Below are 13,432 nucleotides of genomic sequence, written 5' to 3' on the forward strand. Positions count from 1 at the left end.
GGTGGGGAAGTCACGTTTGTGTCTTCTCTTTAGAGGGACAGTGTTCGCCTGAGAGTCCATCCCAGGGTTCCCTCAGGGCCTCTGGAGGAGTTGATGCCACCAGTGCCTCTGGCCGTGGGACGCCTGGGCGTGGGCACTCAGCACTAGGGGTTCGCTGACAGCTGCAGGGTTTCCGGCCATGCACCCGCAGACGTGCAGCTTCTGTGTGTCGTGTAGGGTCCAGCCCCACAGGGTCGGTGGGTCTCTCCCTGTGTGCGGCGACGATAGAGTGTAGAAATAAAGACACAAGACAAAGAGATAAAAGAAAAGACAGCTGGGCCCGGGGGACCACTACCACCAATGCGCGGAGACCAGTAGTGGCCCCGAATGTCTGGCTGCGCTGTTATTTATTGTATACAAAGCAAAAGGGGCAGGGTAAAGAATGTGAGTCTTCTCCAATGATAGGTAAGGTCACGTGGGTCACGTGTCCACTGGACAGGGGGCCCTTCCCTGCCTGGCAGCCGAGGCAGAGAGAGAGAGAAGACAAAGAGAAAGACAGCTTATGCCATTATTTCTACATATCAGAGACTTTTAGTACTTTCACTAATTTACTACTGCTATCTAGAAGGCAGGGCCAGGTGTACAGGATGGAACATGAAGGTGGACTAAGAGCGTGACCACTGAAGCACAGCATCACAGGGAGACGGTTAGGCCTCCGGATAACTGCGGGAAAGCCTGACTGGTGTCAGGCCCTCCACAAGAGGTGGAGGAGCAGAGTCTTCTCTAAACTCCCCCGGGGAAAGAAAAGGAGACTCCCTTTCCCGGTCTGCTAAGTAGCGGGTGTTGTTCCTTGACATCTTTTGCTACCGCTAGACCACGGTCCGCCTGGCAACAGGCATCTTCCCAGATGCTGGCGTCACCACTAGACCAAGGAGCCCTCTGGTGGCCCTGTCCAGGCATAACAGAAGGCTCGCACTCCTGTCTTCTGGTCTCACCTCACTATGTCCCCTCAGCTCCTATCTCTGTATGGCCTGGTTTTTCCTAGGTTATGATTATAGAGCGGGGATTATTATAATATTGGGATAAAGAGTAACGACTACCAACTAATGATTAATGATATTCATATATAATCATATCTAAGATCTATATCTGGTATGACTATTCTTGTTTTATATTTTATTATACTGGAACAGCTCGTGTCCTCGGTCTCTTGCCTTGGCGCCTGGGTGGCTTGCCGCCCACAGTGTCGGTCCCATTAAGAGGAACCTGGCCTGGGCAACGTTTGAGGACCACAGGGAGGACAAGGTCGCCGTCTTCTTCTCGGAGTCCAGTCTGCACCACAGGCTCTTGCCGTCTGCGGCAACTCATCGTGGAGCTGAGCCAGTGTTTCCACTTCCTTTTTGTTCTTTGTGTTTGAGAGGATTTCATGCTGTCACCCAGGCCGGATGCAGTGGCATGATCGTGGTTCACTGCAGCCTGGACCTCCTAGGCTCAAGCATCCTCCACCTCAGCCTCCGGAGTAGCTGGGACCACGGGTGTGTGCCACCACACCTGGCACATATTTTTTTTTTGTAGAGACGGGGGTCTATTTTGCCCAGGCTGGTCTCAAACTCCTAGGCTCAAGCAGTCCTCCCGCCTGGCCCTCCCAAAGTGCTGAGATTACGGGCATGAGCCACCGTGCCTAGCGTCCACTTTCTTGACTATTTCCTGAAGACCAGCGTTTCCTGGGTCGTTTCACAGCTGCGGAAGCTGCCTGTGTCAGTGTCAAGTCCCTACCCCTCGGCTTGGCCTGGGGCTGTGGCCCTGGGTGACCGTGTCCTTATGCTGGAGCTTGGTGCACAAGCATCCCCTCCCCTTGTTCTGTCACTCACGGTGGTCTGCACCTCGCTACACGTTGGCCCCTGTCAGGGGTAAGAGGTCAAAGCCCTGGGGCTGCGGGAAGCCCTGCAGTGCATGTGTGCATGTGCCTCAGGCCCGGGCTGCAGGCCCCAACAGGGCCCACCCAGCACCTGCTGAACTGTGCTCTGAGACCAGTACCCACCTGATCTCTGGGAGCAGAGCCCCTGCCAGCGTGGGCCAACCTGACAGCAGCTGCCTGGGCACTGGGCACTCCCTCGTCTGTCAGGCGGGCAGTGGATAGCTCGTCCTCTCCCTGGGGAAGGGAGACAAGGCCACGCGAGATGTCCCTGGAGGCTCCCTGTTGAGTAACCCCACGGAGTGCACATTCCCGAGAACACGAAAGGGTGCAGGATTCCACTAGGCCAGGTGGAAACGTAAGGACACCATAGAGTCACATCAAGTTGAAGGACAATCTCTAGACTAAAACAGAAACGACATTTACTACCCTAAGGGCCACACGGGCTGAATCCCATCCTCGGGTTATAGCAGAGATGCTAGGTCTGAAGGCCACAGGGGAGCATCGTAAGTCGCAGGTGCCCGCAGATCACACCAGGGACCCCACCTCTGCCGACTGGGCTGTTTATGTCCCCGAGAGGGAGCCCTTTCCTCCCAGATTTCAGGTGCAGTATGGGAAGGTCGGGGAACTGAAAAGTTGTGCACTAATATTTTTTGTATTGAAATAGAACCATTTTATGTTTGTAATGCATGGGGTTTTGTAGGGGCGGGGTGCTTTTTGAGATAAGGACTCGCTCTGTCGCCCAGGCGGGAGTGCGGTGGTGCCATCATAGCTCACTGCAGCCTCGACCTCCCGGGCTCAAGGATCCTCCTGCCTTGGCCTCCCACAGCAGCTGGGGCCACAGGTGTGAGCTGCCATGCCCGGCCCAGCATTCATAATGCTCAAGAGAACTTGTCCTGAGAGAGGGTTGGCTTTGCCATTGAATCATCGTTCAGATGAGGAAATTATTTAGGCTCGTAGTTTAAGTGAAATCTTACTGCATTTATGTAGGGTCTTGGAAAACAAGAGATTTTAGGAATAAACTATACGTTTAATGAGTCTGGAGATATATCAGTGATTTAGTGGGGAAGATTTTGTTAATTCAAAGTGTTTGCAAAGGAGTTAGAACATATGCATTTGTAAATACAGTGTAAAATGTTTGCTGGTGGGCTGTGAATTAAGAGCAGAAGGAGATGCCACCGCCTGTCCAGATGGCCAGGATTTAAACAGCCACAGCTGGTCCCTCATGCACCGCGGGGCTTGCGGAGCGGTGCGGCCCCCTGGAGAGCCCTTGGCAGTTCCTTAAAAATTGGAACATGCAGATGCCGTGGAAGGCAGCAGTGGCATTCTGGGGCATTCATCTCAGAGAAATAAAAACTTCACACACTCGCCGGCAGCTTCATTTTAATAGCTCCAAACTTGAAACAACACTCCCCCTCAAGGTGGGTGGTGAGCCCACTCCGTGCAGACACGCTGAGGAGCGGGCACCATGAAGAGGCCAGGATCCAGCTGGGCGTGGTGGCTCACGCCTGGAATCCCAGCACTCTGAGAGGCCAAGGTGGGAGGATCACTTGAAGTCAGGAGTTTGAGACAGGCCTGGCCAACATGGTAAAACCATGTCTCCATTAAAAATATAAAAATTAGCCAGGTGTGGTGACACATGCCTGTAATTCCAGCTACTCAGGAGGTTGAGGCATGAGAATCACTTGAACCCAGGAGACAGAGGTTGCAGTGAAACGAGATCGCGCTCCTGGGCCACAGAGTGAGACTCCATCTCCAAAAAAAACAAAAAACAAAAAACAAAAACAACAACAACAAAAAAGGAGGCAGTGTCTGTCTGTGGGGACCTGGACAACTCCAAGGGCCTTGGCTGGTGAGAAAATCCTGCCTCGAAAGGGCGCGTGCTCGGTGATTCCACAATCTACCATTCGCTCTTAAAAGTGTTTTTAAGCAGAGACAGTCTTGCTGTGTTGACCTGGCTGGTCTGGGACTCCCAGGCTCATGCGACCTTCCTGCCTCCCACAGTGCCTGGTTCTACGGCTCTTAAAGGGCAAAACAGTGAAGCTGGATCACAGATCACGGCAGTGAGCAGGGGTGGGGCGGGCATCCCAGGGGTCCAGGAGGTGAGACCACTCACATGGGCCTGGATGCCTCCTGGTTGTGACACTGCCTTCCTGTTCCTGCGGTTCTGCTGGGGGAAGCAGGGTTGGGGGGTGGGGGTCCCTGAGCTCCGCTGGGGGAAGCTGGGGTGGGGGGTCCCTGAGCTCCTCAGCCCTGACTGGGCTTGACGGTCTCTGGGCCATTGACTTTATCCTTTATTCTAGAACATGGCTATTTGGACAAAGTGTTCAAAACCCCTAGAAGATGCCAGGCTCGATGGCTCACGCCTGTAATCCCAGCACTTTGGGAGGCAAAGGCGGGTGGATCACCTGAGGTCAGGAGTTCGAGACCAGCCTGACCAACATGGTGAAACCCCATCTCTACTAAAAACACAAAAAGTAGCTGGACATGGTGGCGCACGCCTGTAATCCCAGCTACTGAGGAGGCTGAGACAGGAGAATCGCTTGAACCTGGGAGGTGGAGCTTGCAGTGAGCCGAGATCACACCACTGCACTCCAGCCTGGCAACAGAGCAAGACTCCCTCTCAAAAACAAACAAAAAACACCTAAGAGATGACTTCGGAAAGAGGGGAAACTGAGGCAGAGCTCCCAGCCATGACAAACAGCAGCTCCTCCTGAGGGCTCCTGGGGACCTCAGCGAGGCTCGGTTTTGGGGACCTCGGCGGGGCTCGGTTTGGGGGGCCTCGGCGGGGCTCTGTTTTGGGTACCTCGGTGGGGCTCAGTTTTGGGGACCTCAGCAAGGCTCAGTTTTGGGGACCTTGGTGGGGCTTGGTTTTGGGGGCCTTGGTGGGGTTCGCTTTCTGTTGCGTCACCTCTGTGCGGTCCCTGGGGCTGGCGTGCCAAGGCTTGCTGGCTTCCTGCTGCACTGGGACCCCAATTATCCGCAGGCCATTCCCAGAAGGGCTGCTCTTCCCAGCTGGCCAGGCCATGCCTCCCTGATGGGGGGCGCTCTTCAGCTCACGGGGAAGGGGCTCAGTCCCCACACAGCTACACCAGGACGTGCGTGGAGGAGGGATGCTCAGAACTGCAGCTGGGTGCCCTTTACCCCCGGCAGTGCTGAGTCTGGGCACCTTGTCCACCCCCCCCCCAACACCGACATGCAGGGCCCAGAGGCCTCCCTGCCCAAGGGAGGAGCAGGTGGAGGTGTTAGCTCCTCCAAACAGGCTGGGGAAGGCTCAATTATCAGCACACAGTTAATCCCCTAATTAAAGGAGGCAAGTGCTGTTCACAGCCCCACCTCCTCCCTAGTCAGGCCACTGCCCTGCAGCGAGGCTGAAGCCTCCTGGTCTGCGGCGGCAGGGCCCTGTGTTCTGTGCGGGACAGGGCTGTGGCGACCCCCAGCCCCTCCTGGTGCCCACGCTGCCCCTTCCCCCGTTGCCCCCTGGGATTTCCTCCCCCCACCGCCCTGCCCCGTCTGGGACTTCTGCCCCTACAGCAGCCGCAGCAGGCCCAGGGGTGAGGCCAGCCTCACGTGGCGCCCGTTCTGTGGATGGGGCAGGGCCTTCCTTGCTCTGGGCAGAGGAGTGCCAGCCCTGAGGTCCTGGAGCCTCCCAGGCTGAGCCGCTGGCCCCGATGCCCACTGGGCTCTCGGCCGATGGACAACCAGAAGACGTGGGGACCAGCGGGCTGGACTGTGGCTGCTCCCTCCTCAGAGCTTCAGGAACCCTCTGTGTGGGGGGCGTCTCTTCCCCAGAAACTGTCCTGCACTCGCTAAAGAGCCTCTGGCGGCTGTGGGACAGCCTCAACCTCCCAGGGCTGAGATGACCATGGTTGCAGCTGCCTTTGCAGCTCGGCTGCCTGGCTGGGCAGGAGGCTGGGGGGCCTCTGTCTGGCCATGGCCTCCCCCGGACCCCGCCCTCCGCCCTCCCCTGTGGCCTCAGTGGGCCTGGCACCCGGGCGGTTGAGTCGTGGGGCCCTGGGAGCACAGGCTGGGACATCCGCGGACCCTGTCTCCCCAGTGCCAGGTCCCTGAGCCCGCCTGCAGGTGGCGTCTCTCCCCCGGACCTGGGCACTGTGCTTGGCGTTGCCGTCCCAGCCACTCCGACTCCTGCCCGGGAAGTCAGGCAGTGTGGCCGGGACCTTCCCCAGGAGACCCTGAACGGGGGTTCTCAGGATCTGGGGGATCTCCGGAGCTGATGCGAGGCAGCCCCGCCGGGCTGGATGGGTGGCAGAGGGCCCCCCGCCTCGGCCTGTGAGGCCAGTTCTCTCGAAAATGAAGCTATGGCACCTCGAAGCTCAGTCCCCAGCCGTGCTCCTCACACCCCACGACGGCCCCCATGCCTCAGGGTCCCCCCTTCCTGAGCACACAACACACACACCTGAGCACACATCTGCACTCACACCCATGCACACACCTGCACTCACACCTGAGCACACACACCTGCACACACCTGTGCACACAGCTGCGCACACACCCGGACACACACCTGGACACACCTGCTGGTGACTCAGCGAGGTGGGGGCGTCTTCCCGTGCCCATGGTGCCTCTCTCTGGTGCCACATTCTACCTCCTAAATCAAGGGGTGCCCCTCACCCGTGGGGAGGTGGGGCCTGTGACCAACACCCTTGGGGCCAGCGTGGGGCAGACACCCCGGCTTCAAACCCCAGACGCCTACCTGGAGCCCCATCCACCAGCCCCTCCGCCCCATGCGGGTCTCTGTGCACCAAAGTCCTGCGTCCACACAGGAAACCCTGGTTCACCGTAGGGACGCCAGTCACTCAGACGCGGGCCAGAGCTTTGGTCGTGCAAAGATGCAGTTTAATTAAATACGACATAGACAGTGAAATACGTGCAAAACACGGAGCTGTGTCTGTGAAAATGAAGAGGAACGCCTTGAGGAGGGCATGAGGACAAGCCCCACACTTCTGCGGTTGCTGTTGGCCTCAGCTCTGCCTCCTCGGGGCACAGCCTTCTCCACAATTGCTCTCCTGGCCCTGCAGGGTCGTGTGTGCCCGCGTGTGCCTGCATGAAGCTAAAACAAAGTGCAGATCTTCTCAAAACTGCTCTACTTCATACCATTAACCAGTCAGCCACTAGTGCCACCAAATCCGCAGATGGGACGCAGAGGGTTCCAGGAAAACAGCAACACCAAACACGCCGGGCGGGAGTCCTGGCTGCAGGCCGCTCTACATCCAGGGCCCCCGGGGAGGCAGCCCTTGCTGTTCCCCCGTGCAGGCCCCTCCCCTGAGGACAAAGGCAGAAGTGAGGGCGGTGCTCTCCAGATGGGGCTGTAAACGCTGCCTCCTGTGTGCTCTGCCTGGGATGGCTGGCCCTGGACGCCAGCCCCGGCCAGTGAGAAGCCCAGGAGCAAGTACGGAAGCTCATGCAGCACACACCTGTGCACACACCTGCACACACTCCTGCACACACATCTGTGCACACACCACACACCTGCACACACACCTGAGCACAGACGTGAGCACACACCGCACACACCAGAGCACACACCTGGACACACACCTGCTCACACATCTGCACTGATCTGCACACACACCTGAGCACACACCTGCACACACTCCTGCACACACATCTGTGCACACACCACACACCTGCACATACACCTGAGCACACACCCGCACACACACCTGAGCACACAACACACACCTGAGCACACACCTGAGCACACACCTGAGCACACACCTGCACACACACCTGTGCACACCACACCCTGGAGCACACACCGGAGCACTCCTCTGCACACTCACTTATGCACACACCTGAGCACACACCTGTGCACACACCTGCACACACACCTGAGCACACACCTGCACACTCACCTATGCACACACCTGAGCACATATCTGCACACACCTGAGCATACACCTGCACCCTCACCTATGCACACACCTGAGCACACACCTGGACACACACCTGGACACACCGTGCACACACCTGGACACACACCTGTGCACAAACCTGGACACACACCTGGACACACACCTGTGCACACACCTGGACACACACCTGGACACACCTGTGCACACACCTGCGCACACACCTGGACACACATCTGCGCACACACCTGGACACACACCTGTGCACATACCTGAGCACACACCTGAGCACACACCTCACACACCTGCACACACACCTGGACACACACCTGCATACACACCTGTGCACACACCTGGACACACCTGCGCACACACCTGGACACACACCTGCACACACCTGGACACACACCTGTGCACACACCTGGACACACACCTGTGGACACATCTGCACACACCTGGACACACCTGGACACACACCTGCACACACACCTGGACACACACTTGGACCCACCTGGACACACCTGTGCACACATCTGGACACACACCTGTGCACACACCTGGACACACACCTGGACACACCTGGACACACCTGGACACACCTGCACATAACACCTGCGCACACACCTGGGCACACACCTATGCACACACATGCCCTGCAGTTGAGCTCTGACAAACCACCACCCTGTCCACTTCACAATTGTTTCTCCTGCTATGTCCACAGCTCTGAGTTTCTGAGCCCCGGAAGCAGACGTGATAAACGTCCATGTCCCAGCCACTGCATGTGGGGTCACTTGTTACATGGCAGCAGCTAACTCGTGCAGGAAGCCACGTGAATTCCGGGCGTTGTTGGGGCCTCCTTCTGCACCCAGTCCGCTCGCTGCTTGGTGCTGCCACATGCGTGGGGTTGCTGCCTCTGAGACCTCACATTCCCGGGTTCCCTCAGCCTCTGTTCTGTTGGAAACTTCAGCCCTGTGGGCACAGGCAAGGCAGGCACCGCAGGTTCTCTTTGGAAGGAGCCTCACAGGCTGAGGGTTGGGCCCTTCGCCACCCTCTGCCCCACCCAGGGGGAGGCTGCCTCGCATCAGCTCCAGGGTCTCCACGTTCTCCAGACCCCGAGAACCCCTTGGCCTTGCAGAGTCTCTGTGAGTCAGGAGCTCAGCGCTGGAAGACGCATCCAGGTCAGGCAGAGATCCCCGGTCCAGCCTCTCCCTCGCTTGCTGTCAGCCTGGGCCACGGCGCTGCTGCAGGCTCCGCGGACTTTAGGCTCATTTAATGCCTGACCCTGAGCAGCAAGCCCCACCCTGGACAAATATTTATTTGACAAATAAGGGCTCACCAGGACGAAGGCCGTGGAAGGCTTTCCCCAGGGCGGCCCCTGAGCAGCCGTGGAGGCCGAGGGGTCTGTCCACCTGGGGGAGGCAGGAGGGATGTGGGGAAAGGGGAGCCTCTGACCATGAGTCCCCAGCTCAGTTCAGGGGCAGTGGGAGCCCCGGCTGCTGGAGCCTGGTCTGCGTGGTACAGGACGGCCCCTGTGCCTGCTCTCTCTGTTCTGAGACGATAGGGAAGGCCATGGTGCTGGAGGGGCTCCCGGCTCCCGGAGCTGCAGCCCAGAAAGACGCCCCAGGGTGGCACTCAGACGGTGAGGCGGCCTGTTGACCCCGCAGGGAAGTGCTTGGTCTCAGGGCCCAGCACAGCTGCCCCCACAGGAGCCTCTACCACAGGAGTGGGCATGGAGGAGCTCGCATCGGCTTCCCAAAGTGCTGGGATTACAGGCGTGAGCCACCACGCCTGGCCCGCCGCAGCTTTGTTGATCTGAATAAGTTTTTCCTCGTGGATACTTTATGGCTGTGTTTCTTTAGTGCTTGGTGGATATTTTCCCTAATGCAGCTCCCTGGAGGCACTTCCCTTGTGAGGAGCAGGAGCCTGAGAGGGCGGAACCCAGCATGTCCTTCGCGCATCCCCTGGAAAAGATGAGCTGTGTCTGGCCCCCGCACATGATGCTCTGTTTTCTGAAATGGCACGCCTGGGTCTCTGGACAAGAGCCCTCCCCATCTTGTCCCTCCAGCCTGCCGGGCGCCCTCCACAGCCACTCCCAGGGGACCGGACAGAGTGGGGCTGAGCAGCGGTCACGGGAAGCCACCGGCCACCCAGACCCCCATCCTCCCCGGCTGCTGCCCTAGGCCAAGGTAGCCGGGTCTGGGGGGCTGACAGCACGGGCTACGCCCAGCCCCACCCGGCTCCTGTGTGGTATCAGGGGCTCTGGCATGCTGGCAGGCCAGCGCTCTCGTGAGAGGTGGGTCCCCAAGCCGGCCCCAGCGAAACTCAGTTAAAGGACAAGTCTGCTTTTGGGCCTTATGTTTCCCAACTCCACGGGCAGAGCCACATGGCCGCTGCCTCCGCCACCGTGGCTGGAGACAAGGTGGCCCCGGGTCTCTGTGTAGTCTTGGCCACGTTCAGCCGCAGGGCCCTGGGTGTCATCGCCACCGCCCCCCTGTGGCCCAGGACTGGGGCTTTGGTGGCCCCTGCTGTGGGGGTGGGGGCAGCCTGCAGCCAGGGTCACAGGCCTGAGCCTCAGACAAGCATAGAAGGAAGCCCAGGTCTGGCGCTCGTGCCGGCTGCCAAGGGCAGCGACTGCAAGATGGGGGTGCAGGTTTCGGGCGTGGCGCGGGCTCCATCAGGTTCTGGCATTCAAACATATTGTGCGGGACCAGGCCTGGGGTTACAGGTGGGACGGGCACGCAGGAGAGGGGAGCCGTCCCGGAGCCGCTCTGCACCCAGAGAAGTGTGAGGTGCAGCCTTTCCCCCCTGCCAGGAAGCGCAAACCCTGCTTTAGGCCCCAGGGAGTTGGTGCCCCCCCAGATGCCCGCAGCTTCTCCCACATGGGGAGCTGTCCATCTGTGAGGTCAGACCTGGGCTGCGGGCTTGGCCACCGCTGGACGCCAGCGAGATCTGCCAGCCCCTCTGACTTTTTTGCTCTTTTCTCTCTGCTTTTCCGAGGCCGGCTTTCCGCAAGGCGCTTACTTGAAAACGGAGCCCCGGCATTCCTGGGTGCACGGACACTAAACCCAAGGCCAGCTCCTCTTTCAGAGCAGAAGTTAAAAATTATTCAATGCAAAATTCCTGGGCTGTGGAGCGGCAGTGGTTGTACCAGGCAAAGGTTTCCGCCGCCTTCCGCCGGCCGGGCAGAGATAAGACCGTGAGGGCGCCCGGGGGAGTCCGCGCCTGGCCCACACTGCCCTCCGCCGTCCTGGGACCAGGCCCACACCGCCCTCCGCCCTTCCAGGACCAGGTAGGACTGAGGCTCTGTGGGTCTGACCCACAGAGGGAGGTTTTGTCTCGAGGGCTGGTGGCTTCTGATGAGCCGAAAGCCCCCGCACCCACGGCCCCACAAAACTTTTCTTCCGGGACCAGCCCCTCCCCAGTTGCCTGGCCGAGGCCCAGCCCTTAGGGGCCTCCATGGTGTGCTGGGGAGGAACTGGGGGTCCCGCTGGTGAGCCCAGGGCACAGCCGTGGAAGGCGGAGCCTGCAGGGAGGGCAAGGCCTCAGAAGAGGAGGTTTCAGCCGGAGGGCCTTCCCCAGGGCTGGCGGCTTCTGCTATTGGCTCAGCCTTGGTGGTGAGGGTCGGCTGGGGCCTGCAGGGCTGTGCTGGCCAGGTGGGCCGGGCCTGGGGTCCCACAGCCTGACGGCAGCTGCCTGGAGGGGGCCACAGGGTGACCATGTGCCCCCTGGGAGAAGCTGGGGTCTTGGGTTCCCGTGATGATTGTGGGTGTTTTGGGGTTCCTGTAGGAAAAGATGGCTGTGAAGGCCCCAGAGTTCCCAGGGGCCTGTGAATGACCCAGCCAGGGGGCCCTCAGAGCGGGAGAGAGACTGAGAAGCCATGATTTACATTTCCTGGCAGAGAGCTCTTGCAGGGAAACCAAATTTATTCCAGTTGACAAGGCGCGTGGGCACTGGGAACAACGTGGTGGGGGCACAGCCTCCTCTGTCCCGGCTGAAATCCAGTCCTGCAGAGATCTGGAGCTCAGAGCGTCAGGGCCGCCTGTGAGGCACAGAGCGAATGGGGCATCAGCCTGCCCTTGGCCTCAGACACGGAGAGGCTCCCACGGCGCTGAGCCATGCATGGCCACGCGACAGAGGAACAGAATGCTGTGGCCATGGTGGGGGAGCTGCACTCCACGTGGCCCTGGGATGGGAAAATCCAGGGAAACAGACACTGTTATGCATGAGCATCGGCCGCCAGAAAGAGAGGAAGTGGAGGAGGTGAAAAGGCCGATTATCGTCAAAGAGTTAGGAAAATCAATCAAAGATACCCCCTTGGGAACAGATAAGCTCACAGCTGTGAGTTTTGGAAACCTTTATGTTTTAAAAATGATTCTCAGGCCTCAGAGGGTAGAGCTTGCACCAACTTAATTTGTTATTGCCTTTTCTATCAAAGTTATGCTTGTGGCCGGGCACGGTGGTTCACACCTGTAACTCAGCATTTGGGAGGCTGAGGCGGGCGGATCACTTGCGGTCAGCAGTTTGAGACAAGCCTGGTCAACATGATAAAACCATGTCTCTACTAAAAATACAAAAAAATTAGCTGGATGTGGTGGCAGGTAGCTATAATTCCAGCTACTCTGGAGGCTGAGGCAGGAGAATCACTTGCACCTAGAAGGCGGAGGTTGCAGTGAGCTCAGACTGCACCATTGCCCTCCAGCCTGGGCAACAGAGTGAGACTCTGTCTCAAACAAAAAAAACCAGTTATGCCTGTAGGTTGCTTGAGAGTCAAACACTCTGCAAGGCTTGGACACACGTGAGCTTCTGGCAGTGCTGAGGCCACTAGCTCTGTGTGCTGGGAGGCTCCTGTGTTTACTTCCAACGTCACCGTCAAACGGCAGCTTCTCAGCACTCCAGCTTCAGGGTCCGCACCGAATCTGCCCTGGGGAAGGGGCTGTTTGCCGCCCTCCCACCTCTCGTTCTGCCATCACGCGCCACGCCTGGGGTCTGGTCTCTGCTGTCACTCCGCTGGGCGCCGAGGACTGGCTTGGTGCTGGGTCCACCACGGCCGCCTGTTCTCACCCGAACTCTGAGCTGTTTCCCTGAAGTTAATAATCGCCTTTGCTTTTCTTCTTGCTTAGCTTTCTCTGAACTCATTACTAATTCAGCCTCAGACTCTCCCCCATGACTTAAATTCCAGCACGCCAGGTATTTCTGAGGGGCCTCCTGGAGCCTCCTGCCCTGCCCGGTGCTGGTCTGCTCCCTCAGGCCTGGGGCAGGGCTGGCGTCTTGCAAGCTTCATGGTCCGTGTCACAAAGGTCCCATTGCTTCTCCCCTGGGTGGGGTTTTCCCGAGCCCCACGCCTCCCCTTTCTTGTCTTCTCGGTGTTTTGGTGGAACAAGCCCCTCGCAGCTCCCCGTGAGGGGCACAGGGCGGGCCCCCACCACGCTGCAGCTCCCCGTGAGACGCACAGGGCTGGCCCCCACCAAGGCCTTCTTCCCTGCGAGTTGAGAAAACCTTGCTGCAGGGTCCCCGGCTCCCGAGGCTGCTGTGGGTCCGGTGATGGCATCCCAACCCCGGGGCCTTGGTATGGAACCTGTTTCTGCTGATTTTTTGCTGAAAGTTTTTGGGGCCTTCTTTTTGTCTCCGTCTCTGCCGTCCTGTGAAGGTGGATCTTTGTGTGGTT

This window comes from Nomascus leucogenys, chromosome 24 (genome assembly GCF_006542625.1).
Source record: "Nomascus leucogenys isolate Asia chromosome 24, Asia_NLE_v1, whole genome shotgun sequence".
Classification (NCBI taxonomy): domain Eukaryota; kingdom Metazoa; phylum Chordata; class Mammalia; order Primates; family Hylobatidae; genus Nomascus; species Nomascus leucogenys.